This window comes from Myotis davidii, unplaced genomic scaffold, assembly GCF_000327345.1.
Source record: "Myotis davidii unplaced genomic scaffold, ASM32734v1 scaffold725, whole genome shotgun sequence".
NCBI lineage: Eukaryota > Metazoa > Chordata > Mammalia > Chiroptera > Vespertilionidae > Myotis > Myotis davidii.
Window position 1 is genome coordinate 402177 of NW_006296500.1, and position 19817 is coordinate 421993.

Here is a 19817-nt window from a genome sequence, read left to right on the forward strand (position 1 = left end):
GAAAATGTGCTTAAATATAGATAATTGGTATTAGTGCCAAACCAAGTTTATAGTTCCTATAAAAGAAAAGGAGGTATCTTGGCAAAGTCAACAAATACTAGTATAATAAAATAATATATAAGACTATTCTTTAGAAGCTCAGTTTTATCACATGTCCTTGGGTAAATGTGAAATCTTGAAATGTATTATATATTGGGGTTTTAATGAGGTGAGAGACAAATGTTTCTCCATAGGATATTTGATATTGAAAATAGGACTTCCTAAATCTTCATTTTAGAGGTGACCTGGGATCAGCAAGGTTCTAGGTGAAATCATTCAAAACACAGGTCAGTTTCACAAAAGTCGTCTATTTGAACATAAATGTGTTCACTTTTTCTATTCTTAACACATCTGTCCCTGCTTGACTTTTCAGTGAGTATGCGTATATTATGTTACTGACCATAGGCCAATATTCATATTTTAAATGGATATATGTTACTTTAAAATTTCCCATCAGCAGTTGTTTGGTTTAGTTGCTAGCATCTTGGAACTGGTGCTATCAAGGAACGCTTATTTCTGCTGAGCACTGCTGAGGTCTGATTGTTCTCAATGTCAAGTAAGTGTTAACAAGAGTACAAACTACACTGAGATCTCTTGCTATGAAGTAACATTGACCATGTGTGATGTTATATAATTGTTCTAAATAATGGATTCTACAGATTAAACATCTAAAATCAGTCTCTAAGAAGAGCAGAAAATAGTGCGCATTTATGCTAACGGTTTCTATAAAGTGCATAGGTGTGAATGTCATACTTACATGAAATGACAGTTTTGTGATCAGGCGTGGGCCCAGGCGGGTGTCCACTGTGATCTAGCCTGAGCTCTGCACAGTGGGTGCCCTCACCCTAATTTACCTTATGGCATAAATACCTCTCAGTATTCTCCTGTATGGAAATGGAAATAGATAGAGACAGGAACCTGGATTCTACTCAGGGAAGACAAGGAGGCTTACAGTTTTTCAATAGTCTTCTGTGACAAAGGAGAACCTTTAGTCCCTAAGAATTCACGTTATTGTGTAAATTATCGGTGCTATAACAATGATGATAATGAGACTTTACTTACTAAACACTATCTAATTTGATCCTCATAATATCCTATGAGATTGTTATGACTATCATTCCTCATTTTGCTGACAAGGAAATCAAGCTTCAGCAAGAAAAGTAATTCCCCTAAAGCAGGGGTGGGGAACATCCGGCCCAGGGGCCAAATAAGGCCCACGAAATTCACTTGGTCTGGCCCTGCCAAGGCATTAGGGGTGAGTTAATTAAATGTTTGACCAAATATAGCTGGCTAAATTTTAACGTGATAATTTTGTATGGCCTCAGAATGATGTTATAAATATCCAAATGGCCCTTGGCCGAAAAAAAGGTTCCTCACCCCTGGCCTAAAAGACCTGAGCCAGCTTGGAACCCAGGCCGACTGGCTCCAGAAGTCTTGTTTTAACTACTGTGGTAACGATGAACATAGTCCCCCAGTAACCTGCACCTCCTGTAGTCACACCCTTCTGCAGAAATCAAAGAATAATGACAAGATTCTCTAGCTGGACTCCTCTGAGTCCCTTCTCTATTGGGCTTCAACTTGGCCTATGAAGTCTTGAAGAAAACACTAACATTCTAGCATCTCAAGGCCCTCATCCCCTTTAAAGTGTTTACCTGAGAAAACTCAAGGCCACCAGAAACAAATTTACTGTTTAATCCAGCCAACACCTGAAGACACAGTCCCTGTGTCCCAGCCTCAGTGGGAGAGGAGGAGTCTAATTCCATAAGCACAGTTAGAAAACCCAGAAGGGTGTCACATGAACCAACCCACGCTTTCGCCTTTAGGTAATTTTTCACTTCCCTGACTATTAAGACCCTGTTCACCCGCCCTCTCTCTTTTAGAACACGCAGTCACCTAGGTACAAATTGAAGTTGAGGTCAGTTCACAATGGACTCTCTTCCCTAGTACAGTAGTTATTGCTGCTTAAAATCGGTTCTTACCTCTGTAGTGTCCAGCTTTGACAATTTGTTGCATTCAACAGAAGAGATGCAGAGTGACTTCCAAGGCGGGATGATGGAAGGTGCAGCTTTCACCTTGGTCTCCCTTGGAGATATGAGCCACCAAGTCCAACTACCTTGAAGCCACCGTGCCGAGGTCCACTTGGAGAGATGATGGGCAGAAGGCCTGAGACAACATGAAGAGAGAGATGCCTCTAGCAACTCGAATCATCCCATCTGTGCAGAAATAATTCCTTCTCTCTGAGCTCCGTCTAAACTAACTGATTGTTGTTTGTATTAAGTCACTAAATGTTGAAGGATTTGTTACACAGCAATAAATAACCAGAACAGCCACTGCAAAAACAGGCTCTTTTCAACTCTCCCGATGCCTCTCTTTCTTCCTCCAACTCAAGGTCTCCTTCAACCTGTTTAACCCACACTCAGTGATAGATACTCACCTGAGCTGAGCAGAGGTGAAAATTAAGCACAAGCCCAGCTCCAGTCATAAAGAAGGTAAAGGTAACAAAAGATAAAAAATGTGATATTTCAAATTAAATGATAGTGCACATGTGAAAGTCTTCTCCACTTCTTAACACATTGCGTACCGCATAGAAATCTCTAAGACATACGCCAAAGACCGCACGTTTTGGGGCAAACTGCACGTTATTTAAATCATCATAATGCACTTTAGGTGTTGTTTTTCAATAATTATAACATTTTTATTTACAAAAACAATTAAAGTTCCTAGTACTTTTTTAACGTATGGTACTGCGTAAAACATTTTCCTCTATGAAGAGGGACCAAACAAAATTTACATAAGCATCTAGATTTGCTCCTTTTCCCATGGGCGTGAAAAACAAGAACACTCGTGAGCGGTCCTTAACAGATGGCAGGCGAAACAAGAGAAAACTCCTGAGCGGTACGAAATGTGTTAAAGGATGTATGCTCCTAATATGCCGGCTGATTTCTATTCACTGATGAGAATCTTCTTTAAAAAAATTTTGGTTCTGAATCACAAAGATACGAATTTCTGTCAGAAGTACGAAAGTATAAAGAGAGCTTAATGGTTTTATGTTTACATTTAAATATATTCAAATGTGCTAAAAATCAGCTTGTTCAGTATATAAAAGATTTTCTTCTTCTGGATGAGATTTCTAATTTGTAAATGTGAACTTGTTGGCGAAACAGAATGGCAATCACATTAATGCCACAAACACCCTGGAAAATTAGTTGCAAAATGAGACAAATTGAAATAAAATTCTAATCAGGACTTCAAAGAGTCATTATCCTGGAGGGAGAAGAAGTCTTGCCCGCATAAACTGTGACTCCTGACCTCGAGTCACTGACCATTGACTAGTTTGCACTCTATTCACTCCGAACCCGCTGATGCCTTTGGCAACAATTTGGTTCTCTGTGTTGTACTTGACAGAGTTCTTGGTTGTTCGGTCACAAAACTTGATTCCTTGTGAATCCCATTGACTTCCATTCTCCTGGACTGTGGACTGTCTGATGGGATCCCCCTAACGGATTTGCCTCCTGTTGGAAGCTAGTTAGTCCCCTGACCCCGTTATGATTCACACAACCAGCCTTAAGGCCAAATCTGGGTGCAGATATGTTACAACCAAAATGTGGAAAGGCTGCTCTGGGAGGCTCAGGTCACAACGCCCCTCAGCAACCTGCAGGCTTCAAAGACCCGCTTGTCAGCCCGAAGGGTTCATTTCCAGCAATGAGACCCAATAGGTAACAATGTCTTTCTCAACATGCAGTTTAACCACTGGACAAAAAAAAGAACTGAATCGGCCTTTATCCCTGAAATTTAAACCAAGACTAACAAAACATTCATATACGTAATCGGCAGGGCTCAAAAATGCCCTGGAGTTCTCAGATAATTTCAAACATTTGCTCTTCTGGACCCATTTCTACTAATATATTCTCACCAGTCACATCGTGCATGCCAGGTTTTATTTCAGAAAATATAGCCGCATACATATATATTAATATAACATAACATTTTAATTATAAGAATGATAGGTTTTTAGTAATTCAGAAAGCAGATAAGCATTAGGTAGTAAATCTTTACCGAAAATACCTGTATAGAGTTACTATAGGAATTCTGTATGTACACATAGATTACACATTTTACCAAAACTTCATTACATTTTTCATCGACTCTGAAAAAGCGCTGGCAATGCTGGCAGGAGCTCTGAGCAGGCCACCACACAGGCACAACCTCGCCAGCCGCCTTGTGAACTAATGACAGGAGTTAGTGAGGGCCCATATCAGCATCTACCTCATCAACATCCCCACCAAAGATCCGGGTTCCAGGCTCCACTGCTTCAGAAATGCCCAAATATTCTGATAAAGTGGCTTCACTTCACAATGTGGTTTCTTTCCTAAGGTAGAATTCCCTTCCTTCCTCTGGCTTACAAAAGCAAGTAAAAGGAGAGAGCTATGGAGGTGTAGGTTTTCAAACAGTCAATTTACAGCCCTTTATCCAAAATCCCTGGGACAAATGCATCCAGGCCTGGGGAGGGTGAAAACTCCTGTGGCTAATCCTCTCTCTAGGAGGTATGAATGGGTTCCTAGACTTACCTGGAAGTATTTCTCTAACACTCGCCATTGCCTCCCCAGCCCCAGGAACTGGCTACAAAACAGAGTTAAGTGAAGGCAAGTTAAGTGAAGCTGAGACACATTTTGGTGTCTCAGCTGTCTCAGTGACCAAATGCAGAGCAAAAAGTTTGAAAATTTATACTCCTGGTTATAGAACACCCAAGTATAAATATATTTGTAATTCTGAACTAGCATACCTCTTCTGGTACAACAAGAACATAAATCCATTCATAAAATGCTAAGTTTATATACATGTTTGTCCAAATTGGAAAGAAAAAACAAGAAGTTTAAGATGGTCTGTGACCTCAACCTCATTAAATAAAAATACATACAACTCCTTTAAGGCGGACCATTTACATGACAGCTAAGTCAGACATTGTTATTGACATCTTCTAGGTGGGAGAGAATACAGAAGACCTATCTGCACTCCAGGTAATTCCTAAAATACTCCTACCAATACTCTCCAAAAATCTAAAATTCTAATTGCAACACCATCTTCGTTCCCATGCCAAGTTTACAAAGGAAGGCTGAAACTTCCCAAATTAGCAAAAGGACCTTGGGCCTTTTTTTACACTATCATATTCACCAATATAGTCAACAAATATTTACCAGATTCCTTCTAAGTGTGAGACACTGAATAAGACACAAAGACAACAATTAGCTCACACTTTAAAAAAAGATTTTCTACAGTGACTTCCATCTCCTGTCATATAAGACAGCCAAAATTTAAAACAGATAGCAGTGCAAAAGTGTTTTTCCTCAAAAGACATTCCTAAACTTTCCTTTAAATTCAAATGCTTCCATTACAATGAAATACACAGTAACAACATAAAAATCCTGTGAGCTACATGTGATCACATAAAACCTTTGAACTTAAGCATCAGCAGAGTACTGAGGGATTAAGTTCATTTTCTAGGAGGTTAAATTTCTACCAAGCCATTCACATTCCAATGACAGGCTCCTAATGACCAAGGCGAATTAATATAAGCCATTATGCTTACCTACAACAAAGCCAAGGCCTAGAGTAGCAGCTGAGGCTACCAATCACCACATTGTTCCATGACTGATTTCTATGACAAACAGAATATGGCAGAAGTGGTTTCTATGTTTTGGTCCTAAGACTGTCACTTCCAACTTGGCTTCTCTCACCCTCACCCTTGCCCACACCTTCTCCCTGTCTGGTATCACTCACTCTGGGGAAGCTATCTATAAATATAAAAGCCTCAGTGACGATTACAACCAAGTGACCAAACGACTGGTTGCTGTGAAGCTCACTTACCACCAGGGGGCAGACAATGCAGAAGCTGCCCCCTGGTGGTGAGTGTGCTCCCACAGCCAACCTGCTGTGGTCGATTGCCCCAATGGGGACTGGAGAAGATGGCCCTGAGGCCCTGATCGGCCCTGATTGCTGCCCAGGCCACGAGGGACCCCACCTGTGCACAAATTCATGCACCAGGCCTCTAGTATTAATATAAGCTTTCAGTCATCTGTAGAGTCTCACATGGTAAGGAACTGAAGCCTCCTGCTCACAGCCAACTGCATGCATATTCCAGTCCTAGTCACATCTTCAGAGACTACAGCCCCGGCCAACAGCTTGACTACAAGCTCATAAGAGACTCTGAGCCAGAACCATGCAGGTAAACCACTCCCAGTTTCCTGAGTCTTAGAGACTGACTGTATGCTGTTTTAAACTGCTAGATACAGGGATACATAACTAATACACAATTATTTGATGAATATTATCCTATCAAGTTCAAACTGTGCTTACTAGATATATATACCCAATGCCTATCACAGTGTTTGGCACATAGACACTCAACAGGTACTTGTTTAATGAATGTATGAGTGAACAAACCCCAAGGTCCTCACATGTCTACCAAAAAAAAGTAGGAAGTTTACATGTCTTACATTGAATGTGACAGCATGGGTCATTCAGCAGTAAGGTCTGTTAACAAAACTTTAAATGTAAACCATCCTTCATTCATAAACACGAAAGAGAAGAAAAATTAGTCCTCATATTTTTCGTTAATAGACCTTGCAACTTGACAACCTGAAAAAAAGTAGATGGAATGGAGAATGGGAAAGAGCGGCCATTGCAGATAACGCAGAACCATTCCTTTATAGAAACTGAAACCCTGTCAGTCATCAGAGGCTGGAAGAAGTGAAAAGGACAGGATGACAGGGAAGCAGAAACTTACTTGGGAGAAATATACTTCATGTCTATCATTGTGACTGACAGGTTCCTCATGACAATAGCTCAAATCTAAGGGATGCATTTTTTACTCCCTTAATGAAAAGACACTGTTTAAGTAATTATCCAAATCCAGGGATGATAAAGAAAAAGAAAGAAGGGAAGGGGGAAGTGGTGACTAAATTAAATAATACCTGGAAAGCAACTGCATTAGCATGAAACTTTGTTATCAAGTCATTAGAAAAGAAGGCAACGTTACAAACCAAAATATCAGCATCTATTTCCCTTGAAGAATGATGTTACTGATACCATTGTAATTAACTTGGTTATAAATAACAGGAAAGGAGCAAAGGGAAGGCCACATTTTATAGGCATGTCATTTGTGCAGCTTTGCCAGGAAGCTGCAGTTTAACACTCCCAGGGAGCCATGGATCTTTTCCCACAGATCGCTGGGGGAAGGGACTGGACAGGGGAAAATAGACATATGCCCAGTAAAGTCTGGGTGAAATAGGGAAGGCACTTGTCTATCAGTCACACCTGAGAACAGGTCATTGGCCAGAGCAGGAGTGGCCACTGCAAGCACAGGAAGATTTGAGATATTTAATCTCCTCAACAAAGATGTTCCTTCTCTTGATTTGCTCTTGCTCTCGAGACTCTCGGTTGCCTGGGGTGCACTCCCTTGGCTCCCCTGCATGTGCCCGCATGTCTCATGGCCATGAGGACCCCACACAGTGGACGAATGGACTGCAACTAGCCTGATGCTGTACCGGACCCAATTCCAACATGGAACAGGAACTCTGGAGGCTGGCTTGCTTCTGGCTCTACTGAAGCCCCAGCTGCACACCTTCCAGGACTGGACTAAGGGAAATGGGACTTTAAAACCAAGGGTTGTAATTCCACAAAAATAAAGCTTTCTACCACATCTCATCCTCCCGTGGGGGTCTCCAGAAATGCTTATTCCAACAGTACCCCAAGAACCACACTCCCACTAGCAACAAAGAAAGACCATCCACGCATTTCTCTGATACATTACCAGTTCACAGACACTTAAACCAGCTCTTCACCTAGGCAAACAGGTCTCTTCTGGCCTCCTCTATTGTACCATCTAACTCCCTGAATATGTCTTGGATCAGTATATCATAAAGCTTATAACACATGGATAAAGAAAAAAGCGGTAAAAGACTTAAGGTTGGAAATATCGAAGCAGAATCCCATAGAGATAAAGCAGGACGGGGCCGCAAGCTTGAAGATGCCAAATGGCAGAATGGGTGGCCCACGTCGGTAGTGTAATATGTTTATCCTCTGTCTGTTCACCCACTGATTTAACACTCAGATCTTCATTGCAGGGAGGCCAAAGACTGGCAACCGGATACATGCATACATATGTTCTTCTCTGCTCCAAGTTGCTATATGCCCACTGCCTGCCAATAATATTTAAAAAATCAAGTTGGGACAAGATTTGAAGCATAGACTGTTAGACAGGAAAAGGATCTTACATCTATTTTTAAAACCCACATTTTAGAGGGGAAAAAACTGAGACACCAATTCCCCTATTTCTCTTGCCCCTTTCTGATTATTCCCCATATTATCTGACTCTTAGAAGGTCTTCCTTTGAGGGAAGGTAGACACCATATGGGAAGAGTAAAAGCCAGCCTGAGGGATTCAGACATAGACCAGTGAGGGATTGGGAATACTGAGGACACGAGCAGGAAGGAATCTGCTGTGGGGTATGGAGATTATCCTGAAAGCGACATGGAACGTGGGCTTAAAAATAGAGTAGAGAGGAAGATGAGAGCAGGTAGGGTTGGGAGGAAGAGACAAAAGCTGACTTGGGCAACTTGAAGAAAAGGAGTTGGGTAACTTATCGAAAGGATGTTTGGTGGGTCATAGAATCCAAGAGAAAGTGAAGGACCAAGCATAGGACAGGCCGAGATCCATAGCAGCTCTGGAAAGTCAGGTCAGTGGAGGATTATAGGCACAATCTTCAGGAACAGACCAGGGGAAGAATACGGATCAATTGTTTTTGGTCTTAGAGTCGCTCTTCCAAAATCTTGGTTTGAATGTTGGGCCTTTGGCCAGGAGAGGGAGAGCATCGTGACTCACAGTCCCTTCAAGACTTGACGCGTTTCCCCTTAACTTTATCAAGGAGGTGGGATAAGGTCTTTTCTGAGTTTAAAAGGATACTGGGTGCCAGCTGGTGGGCCAGTGGTTCCCAGCCTTTTATTGGCCAGGCCCCACCTAAGCATCTCTAAAATCCTGATGCGCCCCCACCTCTCATGACATATAATTCTTATTATTCAAAAAGTAAGCTCCTATTCACATGGAGCAGTGGTTCTCAACCTTCTGGCCCTTTAAATATAGCTCCTCATGTTGTGACCCAACCATAAAATTATTTTCGTTGCCACTTCATAACTGTAATGTTGCTACTCTTATGAATTGTAATGTAAATATCTGATATGCAGGATGGTCTTAGGCGACCCCTGTGAAAGAGTCGTTCGACTGCCAAAGGGGTTGCGACCCACAGGTTGAGAACTGCTAACATGGAGGAAGCCTAAAAGGCCATTAACTTGGTCTAAACAAGCTTCCAAAGAACATGGCATCCATGAAAGAGAAAAATAAAAAAACAAGAGGACTGTTGAAGTACTAAGGAAGAAATCATTAAGAATTGTCTAAGAAATAATAATATGAAGTGATATGAAAAAATAGCCAATAAAGTTTCAAAGCATATAATAGAGAACTGAAATGCATAAATATGTCACAATATATATTTATATACTGTATATGAGGCCCCTAGAACCATAAGAAATGCAAAACATTCACTGTTAATAACTCATTCTCGAATTGCCCCCCTTAAAAATCACCTTGCCCCCCTGTGGGGCGTGTGCCCCACACTGGGAAGTGCTGTGGTGGGCTGTCTACTGCTCTCAGCCTTTCTTCCTTAGTTCCTCCAGGTGGTGGGATGTAACTGGTGGGCATTGGGTCCTGCTAGAAACAAGCCTGCCTGGTGCCTAGCAGAGCAGAGGCTGCAGAATTGTTGCTTGATTCTGCTTTTCCCAAAACAACACGGTTTGTAGGGACCAGGGAAGTGCTCAAAGCACCCTATGAACTCATTTAGGGAAGAGACCCTGAATGAGATGCGTCCCGTCATTCTCTTCTCAGAACGACAGCTCCGGAGCCCCAGGCACAGTCACCGCGTGCTCCCACCACCCGAGGAAGCCAAAACTCTGTCTCAGCCTGACTCTAATTAGAGAAGATTCCACACTGTTCCCTTAGTGCCTAAAAAGACATTTATTTTTTTAGGATACATTTAAAAAACAACAACAGTGTTTGTGTGAAAACAGAATAAAGGGAAACGAACAAGGTTTAGGTAAACCTTTTTTATTCTTCCAGAGAAAGAGAGACACCCTGTGGACTGGAGAGAGAGCCTAACAGAGCTCAGTTTACTTTAATATTCCATAAAGGAAAAATATTGTTTAAGGAACTGGTAGCAAAATAATGCACAAAGACAAAGAGGAAATTAAAGCATAGGTAACAAAAACCTATAGCTTCAGGGTGTAGCAGAAATTCCTCAGGGATTGTTTTCCCTTATTGTGTGGCAAAGCCGGTGGAGAATGTGAGGAAACCCTACTGGTTTATGTAATTTGAAAGCAAAGCTTGGAGAAAGAGTTCCAAGTGCATCCCACATTCCTTCTGCTAATAAGGGTACAGCATTTGTGGAGACCAACCTGGAAGCCGAGCGGAGGGAACAGGGAGCGATGGAGTGGGGAAGGCAATTCTGATTTATCAGCTCCCCTGTAACCCTGCCTCAGGCACCGGATGACAGGACCATTAGGGGACGCAGTAAAGTAAATATACTTCAATCATGTCCCACGTAACAGATATTTTGATTTGATTTGGATCAGCCCTGCAGAGCACAGAACCTGCTTCGAATCTGATCTCATCTGACATGTACGAAGATGCTCCAGGAGAAAGCAATTTAGTCTGCAGCTCTCTTCAGTCCTGCCTGGGAAATGACTGCAGAGGGGGGAGGGCAGCCAGGGCCCGGAGGCGAGAAGGTGGGCAAGGAAGGGAACAGATTGTCTTCCACGCTGGGCGGGCCCGACTGAACGAGAGCCATGGGCTTCAGGGGAACCTGTTTGGGGATCTCATCTGCAGCTGCCAGGGGCACAGAATGCTCTGATTTAAACATTGCCCCGCAGACCTGCAAAACCAGGGAGTGTGCATTTATGCCATTAGCCCTGCTGCTGGTCTCCAGAATTTATCACGTGTGATCCTAGGCTTGCCTGGGCTGCTCAGCTCTTCTTTTTTCCTTGCTTGAGGAACTTCTGATCTTGACCCAGACATCAGTTTGTGAATATAAAGCGAAGTCAAAAAGTAACATGCACATACGTGAATACGAACATTCCTGCATTCAAAGTGCAGTATTACACTATAGGGCTGAGAGAGACTGAGCCTGATTCCATCCCTGGTTCTAAAAAGAGAACAAACTAGACAGGGAGCACAAGGCCGGGCTGAAGCCAGACAGCAAGAAATGCGTCCCAGCCCTCTGCCCTTCGGCTGCTACGGTTCCATTATAAGGTGTGGCAAGTTATTCTGTGCTTAGACATAGAAAGGCATTTTCTAAGTCAAAAAATCATATGAAACCTCTCAATGTTTTTTAAGCTTGCTTACTGTATGTGAAGAATCATGCCAAAAAATTTTTTTTAAAGCTTTAACAGATGAACCATAATTTTTATATCTAATATATCCAAAGAGGCCTGCTCCTTAAATGGTCATTCCAGGAAGCCAATGGGATTGCTATGGTTCTCCACATTCTGGGATTTTACACTAAACACTGTCATCAAAGTCAGTATTGAGCCACACAAGAAAACCGCTCTCATGACCTTAAATTCCTATGTTGCATTTGTCAGTCCCATCAGCAAAAGCATTCATCCCAATGGCTCGCCTGAAAAGATCTTAAAGGATGAGATAACCTGGAGAGGTGAGGACAGGGTTAGGGTGATGAGGTGCCCGAGAAGAGAGAAGTTCCTTGTGCTGAGATCACAAAGCCATTGGGTGACCGCACAGGGAGGAAATCATGTCCTTAAAATCCAGTGAGAGATACGACCATGGAGTCTGTCACCTCAGGGATATTACAGTCTTGGAAGGTGGTAGCTACTGATATAAATGTGCTGTCTCCTCCTGCCTCCACACTTCTGCTGGTGCCTCCATGGGAAGCCCGCTGGCACAGAAGCCCAGGGGGAAAAGTATGAAAAAAGTATAAAAGCGCAGGTCTCCCCCACAAGGCCCCACATCAAGGCAGAGAGCTTGCCTCCACTGGGACAGACAGCATGTAACCGGGATGCAAATCATTTCTGAATCAAAATGAGTTGGTTATCCACCTTTTCTGTGCTCCTAAGTCACTGCCTCTTCCAAAAACCAAACCCTAAATGCAGGAAATGGCCCTAAATGCAGTTGTGTTGTTTTGTATTTCCTCATGTATGTTAAGCCATATGATGCATGAACTGAATGGAAATACTTTGTTGACCAGTATTCGTAATTTCAAATAAAAGATTAAGTTTTCTAGTTCTAAATGCATTAACCATAAGTGCGGTACATAAAGCACTTGTACAGTAACTAGCACATAGTATAAGTGCTTTGGTACTTTTGGTTTTTACTGCAGGCCACTGTACATGAAGTAAATGATTTCAAACAAAATGAATCAGCAGAATGGTACGTATGGCCCTTCCCAGCCCATCCAGGCACCATCTGTGGGAGGTCAGGGGTACCGGCCTAGGGTCTGGGAATGGATCCACACTGGCAGCTTCTGCAGTGCAGGGAGGTGCACCATGAAGTCCTCCCAGGCGCTGGTCATCACGGACAAGCTGCTCGGGCCACAACCCATTTGGAATGGAGCACCGTGAAAGGACCAAGGTGTGGGGGTAAGTGCTCATTCTAGCTCAGTCTCATCTTAGGCAGGTCACTTCCATCCTTAGGGCCCCAGACTCCTCGTCTCAGAAGCAAGCAAGCTGAAAAGACTTCTGAGTTCCAGCCTTCTTGTTTTAATAGATCTTGCTGTTAAATAAAACACTGTAGGGACCAGCAACTTACCAAGCAGAATAAGATGGTTTGCTCGGGCTGAAGAAGCTGAAGGGGCCTGGAATACCCGTCACCTTTCCCTTCACGCCTCCCTTGAAATTCTGAGGGAGCACAATAGAAAAACTGGAAAACTTGATGACGACCGAGGCCATGTCTAGCCTAATTTCTTCAAATTTTAGTTTTCCAAAATTTTATGGAGGTGTAGGAGGGGAAAAGCTCTCATAAAGCATAAAATCTAGCAGCAAACTTTTATAGACTACAGTGCAAATGGTATAATAAGTTCATTGTCCCATAGTGTCTGCTACATAATTGTGTTCATTCCCTTTGTGTATTTTCATAATGAGCGCATAATTGTCAGTGCTTATAATACATATAATCTCATTACTGTCACTCCCATTAGTATGCTTTCCCTTCAGCCCATTCACGGTGAGTTCCACTTTCCCTCTCATTGAAATACATAAATATTTCTCCTTCCCTGCAACCAGATTTCAGTCTCATTCCTGACAGTTGCCATGGCTAATCACTGAGACAATGCTGCCTGCCTTGTTTTTAATATGTTTAATCTACCACTTTGACACAATGCCGAGAAGTCATCACTGCAGTGGCGTTGAGTTGCCATGACCACATCCTGGCCTTCCCATAGGATGGCTGAGGCTTAGTTGGAGTAGGAGCTAATTTCGACATGCAAATGAACACACTCCTGACAGAGACTGTGTGTGCAGAGCTGCAAGATGAGGCTCAATTATAACATGCCTCAATTCTGTCATCTGTCAAAGGACAAATTTGGCCTCTGTTATTCTCCTGGATGCCTTCTACTTCTAAATATCCTTATTCTCTATAAAAGACTCAAATCAGAAACTTGTTTTTAACTTCAGTAATTCCTCAAAGTATTGGCTGCACAGTTTTACAAGTATTAAAAGATGCATAAGACACCCCTCCCCACATGCAATGACTAGGGTCTCTTAATTAGTTTTGAAATTTAAAGATCTTTATGTTCTATATAAATTGCTAATTTTAAATTTGTGTGTTTCGGGCATCATCTCTTGATCTCCTCTTTGGTAGATGAGAATGTAGCTCTCTCCCATCACCCCTGCTTCCCCTTCCCCAAACTCCTGGTGGAGGGATATTGCAATTTCATTCTATAAGGATTCTGCTGTGCATATCAGAGTATTGTTGGTTCTATCTTTATGGTTTCAGAATCTTACGGTCTCCCATCCATTTAGCCAATTACCTCTTTCATCTATCTACTTTTCAGCTCCCAAAATATTATGGATTTAAATCTATTTTTAAAATATCTTTATGATAGTTTTTAGTGTATTTGGGGAGAGAGTGAAATTATATATATTCAATATGCCATCTTCACATGGAAACTCCACGAATTTCCCTTTTAATTCATACTACCATAACACAGATCAATTACACACTCATTTTTTTAATTTTTAATCCTCACCCGAGGATATATTTCCATTGATTTTTTATAGAGTAGAAGAGAGAGGAAAAGACAAAGGGAAATATCAATGTGAGAGAAACACATCGATTGGTTGCCTCCTGCATGAGCCCCAACCAGGGCCCGAGCTGGAGAGGAGCCTACAACCAAGGTACGTGCCCTTGACCAGAATCAAACCTGGGACCATTCCATCCACAGGCTGATGCTCTATCCATGGAGCCAAATCGACTAGGGCTCAATTCCATGCTCTTGATCATACCTTTTATATGCCTCTCAAATCTATCCTCTCAAGGATTCTAATATCATAATTTTGTGACTGAGTATCTGGACCCTTCTGCAACTTAGTCTCTCACCTCACTGAAGTGAGTAGGCCATTTTGCAGTTTAACCTCTGACTCTGTCTATGGGACCAACAACATTCTTTGCATGGTCTGTTCACTACTGCTTGCTTTATTGGTTTATTTTGCAGACTCCAAGGGAAACTGAGAGGTTGATCCCTTCTTTGTGATCCCTCCTTCGCTGACCATGCCTGACGACTCCAACTCTTGGCTATATCCCACAACTCCACCTGCTGACCATGAGTCCACCGAATCTACCCATTGTTCTTATCTCATATCACCATTTTCTGACTGCTGAGTAAGCAGTCCCCTGAAAATCCAGTTGCCCCACCAATCAGAAAATGAATGAGATAAATTTATGGTCTTGTTTCCTTAACAACCCAACCTTTTGATCAGCAGGTTCACACAACTCTGCCTTTAAATTACACATTTTCTAAAATCCTCCCCTGAGGATAGATGAGAGAGAGAGAGAGAGAGAGAGAGAGAGAGAGAGAGAGAGATTGATTGGTTGGTGTTCCCTCATACAAATCCAAACTGGGGATCAAACCCACAATATTTTGGAGTCTGGAACGATGCTCCAACCAACTGAGTCACCCAGTTAGGGAAACTCTCACCTTTAAAACCCTTGTTTTATTCTTCCCACTTTAAGCCTGTCTTCGGTTCATGGCTAAGCCTAAGTACTCTGATTTTCAAATTATATCAGAAAAAAAACTCTGTTTTATCCCTCAGAAGAGTCCTGCGGAACTTTTCATTTATATTCTCTTCTCTACCGCTATCCTCATAGTTCATTTTGCCCCTAGAAAGTTACAAAAACCTCTTCAATGGTATGGGACATGGGAGATGTCTAGTACTCTCTAGACTCAGAGATCTGGACTTTGTACTATTTGGTTTCACACAAAATAAATGGAACATGGCACCATCTTGGGTCTGGGGTAGTAGGCTGTTCGAACATCGTGGGTGTCATTCTTATGGAGTAAATCACATGAAAAGTGAACTACATTTAGTACTTACTCTGTTGTGCCAGACAATCAATGAAGCAGGCCTCCTCTAAGGATACTAATAAGAATAACTCCTCACCTGGAGTCTGACAGCCTCAAAAAGCCTTATTAACTTAAGCAAATGAACCTCTGGAGTAAGAATTCAATGAAATAAGGATTTGGGAAAATCCTAAAAAGAAAGGTAGGTGTGGTAACTGCCACATTTAAATGAATGGAAGCAGAGAGATGAAAACCCTAAAAGGTTTTAAGAAAGTTATATTAACCAAACATAATACAGCTGGTCTAAACTAAACTTATGACTTTTTACGAATTAAAACAACCTTGGGCCCCCACTACTCCATATAGGCAGGAAATACCTGAGTAAGATTTCCAGTCTGCAAGAGGGCATGTCTGTTTTAGTTCTTATTAACAAGGGTCCATGATCGGACATGACAAGGAGGATAACCTTGCCACCTCTCCCGAGATCCTGGACATTGAACCCAGTGCAATGACTGGGCGGGAGTTTAGGTTTCCTCCGTGAGGAAGGATGACTGTGCTGAGTGGTTAAAAGGAACAAAGAGACTCAGAAACTCAAACTGCGGTGGAGATATTGACTGCTCTCTCAACATGCCAGGGCTTCCCCAGTTTCCCAGCTGCCTTGCAATTAAGTGGAACGATGTGAATAGTTCTGGGAGTAGATGTGACCTGCCTCACTTCTGGCTTGAAGCATTTAAGAACTTGTATGTACTCCTTCAGCTCTTCCCTCCCCCATCAAGGCATTTGTGGAGGAATAGAGATAGAATCAATTCCTGAGTCACCACATGGAGAAAGGCTGTCCTAGCAAATCACCCAGGTATGCAACTTCTGAATAAGCAAGAAAGGAACTTTCACATGTTACACCAAAGGGATTTAAGGATTGCTTATTTCTACACCATGGCCTCGCTTTACTTTATTAATAATGAGATATATTTCAGCTCCGTATAAATAGGACTCTATAATAGTCGGAGATATCCAAAAAAGGCACACGGAGTATTGAGTTTCTCATCACTGGAGACATTTAACTGGGAAAGATAAAAAGCAGTCTTTGAAACAGGCCTCTCTGTATCAGATGAGGGCTGGATTAAAGAGCTCCTGATTTCCTATTATTTTACGATTTCGTGCAACCCCGTGCTTTTCCTAGAATGAATATCATGCAAAGCTCGGGTTCTTCTCATCTTTGTCATCTTACTTTGATTATATTAATTCTGAAAGAAGATAGGAATAGACTTTCCAACAGTCTTTCCTTTGCAGGATGAGGAGAGTTGAGGCAGAGATCCTGAAACAGGAATTTAAAGACAAGAGAAACACTTGATGGTAAACAGAAAAGAGGATGGAAGTGGTATGAAGGAGCGCAAGGCTGGAGAAATGATCAGCATGGACTTTAATAGCAATATACATACCAATATGGTCCATTAATATAACAATCACATCTTATTAATGTAGAGTACTAATAATAGGGGAAGCTGGGCGAGGAGTTTATGGGAACTCTGTACCATCTTCACCATTTTTCTATAACTAAATCTGTAACTGTTCTAAACACTAATGTTTATTTTAAAAATAAAACAACCAGCCACAAAACAATTGACACTTGTGTAAAATTTCATACGTTGTGGAGAAACCAATAATCTAATTGAGGACAAAGTACAAATATGACCAAGTTCCATATACCCATTTGAAAAACCACTATACATGCAAATAATCTACCAATACTATTTGGTTACTTGGACTAGTCCTGAAATGAGTCTATTCTTAAATTATTCAATCTTGGGGGCAAAAAATGTCATAATAATACTTCTCTATCAGAGAACGATAAATTTGACCCTCTAAACAGCATCAAAAACTTTATAAATATTGCAACTAGTCCGGGCTAACTTTATAAATAATGCAACTTCTCTTGGCTAAAATTAGAATGCACCTGTTCGGTCATCACCATATGCCCTGTATGCAGCTTGACAGAGGGCAGATTCAAGGGCAGGTTTCACAGTTGATCCTACAACAAAAACCCCTATCCCTTTACCCAAGCAACTTATGCTACTTTCTTCCCACGCAAGTTCCTGCAAGAGGAGATTGTCCCTAAGTTAACTCTTACAAAAGACTCTCAGTAAGACACCAAGTCACATAATGTGGAACACAGGTGTCTGCTGGCACTGTTAATGTAGAAGAACCATTAGTCTCAGGTGATTTTTTTTTCATCCTCAAGGAGACAGAAGACAGTAACTCAAGCCTTGGGAGCTGAAATGACTTCGTAAGTGTCTTGAGAGCAATATTTTTAGAACTCTTGAAGCCCTCAAAGGGAATATGGAGAGAAGACTATTTTCTCAAAAGTGGTAAATGATGGTGTGAAAACAAAGTGGACATTTCAGCTTCTCCCCTCCTTGAGAGCATGAGTGCCAAATGGGTCATTTCATTAATGGTAAGATTAATTTTAAGAACCTAAAAAGCTTCTAAAATACCTCTTAAAAGAAGAAATAGCTGTTAAGTGGGGGGGGGGGCGGGAATACTTGGGGGAACAGCTACAAAGTCGGTGGTCTGAACTTGCTTCATCAGCAACTTTATCTGGAACACCAGAAACTGAGAAAAAAACCTGAAACCTGCAAAATCTCTTACCATGTTGACCTCAAGTTAAAACTTAAGGAGCCATGTTAGGTAATGCATAACTAGTGAACTCCGATTACACGTTAGGAGTTTTAAAAAACCTCATTTTTGTCAAAATGCATTGATTTGGATATTAAAATTTGCAATTTCCCAGTATATAAATTTTATCTTAGGAAAGAAACTATAAACAAATATTAAACTCTAGTCAGTAGGTTTTCTTTTCATAGTAATATGGTATTCAGTGATCCTGAGTCTTCTTTTGGTATCTTCTAGGCTTGAACAAAGGAGTATATATATGTACTCTGTGATATTGGGATGGACTTTGAAAAAATGGTATTAACTTGTACATTTAATACAGACAAGTAGGTTGATATGTATAAATATATGTGTATGATTATAAATGGATACCCACACACATATGTATATATTTCCTAGTCCTTTCTACAGAGAGCACCTAGAAGCAATGACAGACCAATAGCAATGCCACCTAGAACTCATATCTTCATTTCAGAATATTTTCCCACTTGATGGAACCATGTATTTGTAAAGAAACACTTGATTTCAGGGCTAGGGCTGGGAAGCACAGACCTCTTGTTATACCACAAAGGTTAAGACATGGGATGCGTCAAAGGGATACAGAAGCCAGCCTGAGGAAGCTCATGCTAGCCACATCAGGGATATTTAATGCAAGTCCTTTGGATTTTGTTCACTCACAATGCATCAATCTATGGGTAGCAGCCAGTCTCTAAAACTGTATTCTTGAATTGTCATGATTTATGTCATCGATTATTCTTTTAAAAGTAATAGAAATGAGCTCCATAGCAGAACAGGAGACAGCAACCCACATATATGGTGATTAATCTGCAAAAAAATCACTTCACTGCTCTAGTACTGGGGGTGAGAATTTTAGCTGACTTAGCTGAAACCAGAGATTAGATGTTCCACCTTCAGGTTTATACAAATAGACAACATTAGGTTTCATAATGTCATATCTTCATTCATTCATACACCCACCTATACATTCATTTATCGACTTTTACAATTATGTGTATTTTTATTCATTATTCCACTTATTTATCCACATTTATTTATTCATTAATCCATTAATTCCTCCAATCATTCCTTCAATCTTTCAGTCTAGAAATAATTACTGCATCCTTACTATATACCAGGGATATTTCTAGAAGCTAGAATACAGAATTAAACAAAACAGATATTTATGTCTGCCTTCATGGAGCTTACCTCTAGAACAAGAAAATATACAACAAAAACAAAAATATGTAAAATGTATTAAAAAGTAATTAGTGATTAGTGCGAAGGAGGACAAAAATAAGGAATTAGAATAGCAAATTCTAGGTAGGATGATGGTGCTAACAGTTTAGCTACAGAGCCAGAGAAACCTCACTGAACAGGTAATTTTAAAGTGACTTTTAAATAAAACACTAAAGGGCAAAGGGAAGCAAATAAAAAAATGCATGTGCATACCTACATGCATATGTACCTACACATATATATTCATACACACCTG